Source organism: Callithrix jacchus, chromosome 15 (assembly GCF_049354715.1).
Source record: "Callithrix jacchus isolate 240 chromosome 15, calJac240_pri, whole genome shotgun sequence".
NCBI lineage: Eukaryota > Metazoa > Chordata > Mammalia > Primates > Cebidae > Callithrix > Callithrix jacchus.
The window spans coordinates 45,513,796-45,518,324 of NC_133516.1; positions in this window are offsets into that span (position 1 = coordinate 45,513,796).

Here is a 4,529-nt window from a genome sequence, read left to right on the forward strand (position 1 = left end):
GGATAGTGGTGATGGGTGCACAGCAATGTGTATGTATTTAGTGCCACAGAACTGTACATTTATAAATGGTTAAAATGCTAATTCTGTTGTATATATTTAACACAATAAAAATTTAAATAAGTTAATAATTATGAAGTGCTTAGAACAAGCCTGGTACATTGTAAGTACTACGTATTTATAAAATACGCTTTTTAAAAGACAGAAACAAGAAATGGCATACAGCAATTTTTATTAGCTCCAATAATAATAAGAAAGTAGAAAAAGACCCCAGAGAAGGGCATGGAGGTCTGTTGCTGGCTGCTCTGTCATTCTTACACCAAGAAGTCCGGTACAAGACACTCCACCCTCCGCTGGCACACAACAGTCATCCTGCTGCCCTTGTACCAAAGGACCTCGCTACCTACTCCTCATCTGACTCTGTTCTACCACTATTAAGGTTCAGTCTCTGCTGTAAAAATTTCTACTACTCTTTCCCTCTCTTTCTTTGAAAGGAAAGAAAGCCATGTGACTCTAGATACATTTATTCCATACTCCCTCTGAGCCTTGTTTTAATATCCATAAAATGGGAACAATAACGGTACTTCTTTCACAGGAAGATTGAATATGAAAATAGAATGCTAATTCTCACTGTTTGGAACTTCAGTGGGACAAGTCATGTTTGGCATAGGGGAACACTCAATAAATGTTCATGTATGCTTTCAATGAATTCCTGGAAATTGGAACTCATCAGAGCCAAGTTATTTAATACAGATCAGACTAGGCTATAAATAGTATGTTTTTAATTTTACAAAATATTTTTTAAAGGAATGACTTTCCTTAAGGAGAGCTTGGCAGCCAGTAATAAAGCATCAATAATTTCATGCCAAGCTACCCAGAGCTGTCAGGATTAACTTGCAGTGAAGTGTCTCAAGCTGTTATCATGCCAATGAGTCTTTTATGGCTAATACCCCATGTTGAGTGACATTTTACAAAATGACTTTTACATTTATTATATTCATGTTTAAACTTCACAAGCACCCCATGAAAGAGAGAAAGCCCATACTATCGTGCCTTCTTTACAGCTGGTAAAAGGGAAACTCCGGGAGGTTAAGTGCTTTGTCCATGTTCACATAGAATGTTAGCAGTTGTATCAACACTCAAACTCTAGTCTTCTAACTCCACACTAAGGCTTTTCCAAAAATTCTGATGACTTTAGATTTCTGCCTCTTTCTTTAGAGATGAAATGCATGAAAAAAAGAAAAACTTCAAAATGTTTTATAAAATGGAGTATGATGTGCTCCGCAATTCCAGGGAGTATAACAGATAAATCTTTAGACCAGGGAGTGCAAATCCATGACCCATTTGGACTATAGATGTGGTTGATTAAAGAGGCCCACAAATTCTTTGACTCCCGTACCTTAAGAAGTAGGGTGTGTGCTCCTCTCTTTGCATCTGGATAGACTCTGCTTTAATGAGGCAGAAGTAATGTTATGCTAATTTCCAGGCCTGATTCTCAAGAAACTACAACTTTCCCTCCTATCTATTGGCTTTCTCCGTGAGGTCTAAACTGCCATGTAGGGTGTCCACCTATCCCTGCTAGAGCAACTGCATGAAGAATCCCTGTATTAGTCTGTTCTCATGCTGCTAACAAAGATACACCTGAGACTGCAGAATTTATAAATGAAAGAGGTTTAATGGACTCACAGTTCTACATGGCTGGGGAGGCTTCACAATCATGGTAGAAAGCAGAAGACAAACAAAGGCACATCTTACATGGCAGCGGGCAAGACAGTTTGCATGTGGGAACTTCCATTTATAAAACTATCATATCTCCAGAGACTTATTCACCACCACAAGAACAGTATGGGAGAAACTGACCCCATGATTCAATTACTTCCACCTGGCCCCACCCTTAACATGTAGGCATTATTACAATTCAAGGGGAGATTTGGGTAGGGACACAGCCAAATCAGGGGAAGTGGGACCCAGCTGAGCCCCACCTGCAAATGTCCCCACCAAGGTGTCATGCTTGTGAGTGAAGCCACTGTGACCCACAAGACCAGACAGGCTGCCAGCTGAACACCACTGAAGTGACCCTTTACAAAGCCAAAAAAAAAAATTGCTCAGGTGATACCTGCTCAAATTCCTGACATACAAAAGTGTGAGGAGATAACAATAAAATGGTGGTTATTCTACGCCAGTAAGTCTTGGGGGACGTTTGTTGCACAATATATAACCAGGGAATGAGGCAGATGTGTTTTCTTTGGCCCACACAGTAGAGTTTAATTGAATGATTTGCCTCTTTTAAAGGTGGGTGGATTTCATCTAACAATTTGGAATCTAGCTTCCTTTTGAAGTATCAAAATTATGGCAACACAAGCCCTCTTCCCATGCAGTAGTAATCTGATGGGGCTGAGTGACAGCCATGTCCCCCAAGTGTTAGCTGGCATTGATGATTGAATTTACTGTTTTATCTGACCCCTTACAGTCATTTATTTTACCTACCTGGCTGTAAAATAGTACGCCTTAGAGAAAAGTCTCATTTTACAAACAAATAAATAATTTATTCACACAGTTTAATGTCTAAATAGGTGAAATGCACTTAACTCAAAAGATGTTTAAGCACCATACCTGGATCAATGGCTTCTCCATCAAACACAGTCTCATCTACAACGGTTTCCTTTTAAACAGCACAAAGTATTAGCAATAAAGTCAGCTTGATAAGATTTGTTTTTGCGAGTGTTGAAGACATTGAACAGATTACTTCTTATAAGTTACCTCATCTTTCTAACTTTTAGAGGCCTTGATGCAAAAGGCTTCCCACTGTTTGTATCTCCTCTCAATCCCATCCCCCACATCAGTCTGCCTGCCATACTCCCTTATCATGTATAGGAGGTGGTATGGGCTGAATTATGTCCCCCAAAATTCCTATGTTGAAATCCTAACACAAACTTCAGAGAGTGACTATATTTGGAGATAGAGTGATTAAGTTAAATGATATCACATGAGTGGCCTTAATCCAATATGACTGATGTTCTTTTAAGAAGAATTGGGCTGGGCGCGGTGGCTCACGCCTCTAATACCAGCACTTTGGGAGGCCGAGGCAGGTGGATCACAAGGTCAAGAGATTGAGACCATCCAGGTCAACATGGTGAAACCCTGCTCTACTAAAAATACAAAAAATTAGCTGGGCATGGTGGCGCATGCCTGTAATCCCAGCTACTCAGGAGGCTGAGGCAGGAGAATTGCCTGAACCCAGGAGGCGGAGGTTGCGGTGAGCCGAGATCGCACCATTGCACCCCAGCCTGGGTAACAAGAGCGAAACTCCGTCTGAAAAAAAAAAAAGAGAAGAGATTAAGACACAGACAACACAGACTGAAGGACAGCTGTATGAGGACGTAGTGAGAAGTTGGCCATCTGCAAGCCAAAGAGAGGAGCTTCAGAAGAAACCAAACCTGCTGACACCTTGATAATGGACTTCCAGCCTCTAGCACTGTAAGAAATAAATTTCTGTTGTCTAAGCCACCCAGACTATGGTATTTTGTTATGGCAGATGGAGCAGACTCATACAGGAGTTGAGCTGACATCAGTTTACTAAAGGAAGAGGCAGAGGAAGGAAGCATTGAAAAAGAATCAGTTTATGAAACAATGTCATGGTTAGTTAGGACTCAGCTAGAAATGTTCTTGGTTTATGGGGAGGCGAACAGAGAGAAAAAAGGAAACAAAGACTAAAAATGCCCTTCCTTGTTCCATTTTACATTTACTTTTCCTGGAACCAGCCTTATCCTTGAAAGTCATTTATATGGATCATTTAGTGAATGAGCCTCACCAAATTTGAAGATGGTTTGCATGTTTTAGGGCATAGATTTTTTAACATCTGCCAAGAAATTCCACTATTAAAGAACTTATTTAGATCAATCACATGTATAAACTATTTACAAACACAGTTTTTATTTTATTTTATTATTTTATTTTATTTTTTGAGATGGAGTCTCACTCTCTTGTCCAGACTGGAGTGTGATGGTGTGATCTTGGCTCCCTGCAACTCCACTTCCCAGGTTCAAGCACTTCTCATGCCTCAGCATCCCAAGTAGCTGGGACTACAGGCGTGCACCACCATGCCTGGCTAATTTTTGTATTTTTAGGAGACATTGGGTTTTGCCATGTTTCCCAGGCTGGTCTTGAACACCTGACGTCAAGCCATCTTCCCTTCTCAACCTCCCAAAGTGCTGGAATCAAGGTGTGAGCCACCATGCCTGGCCTAGTTTTTATTTTTAAGAATGGTGAATAACACTAAAGTTCCCTTTGTGTAGAGTTGTTTTTTTTTTTTCTTGAATTCATGTGTGGTACTTGAGGCAGATTTTGACCTAAGCCAAATTCTAAAACTAAACCTAAATTTACAGTTTTGTAATGCACACAAATTCAGCAAAAGGAGATAAATTGAAATCCTTTTACTTTCTTTTTGTTCCCCCCCTCCCCAAAAAAAATTATTTTGTGGAGATGAGGTCCTTGCTATGTTTTCCAGACTGGCCATGAACTCCTGGGCTCAA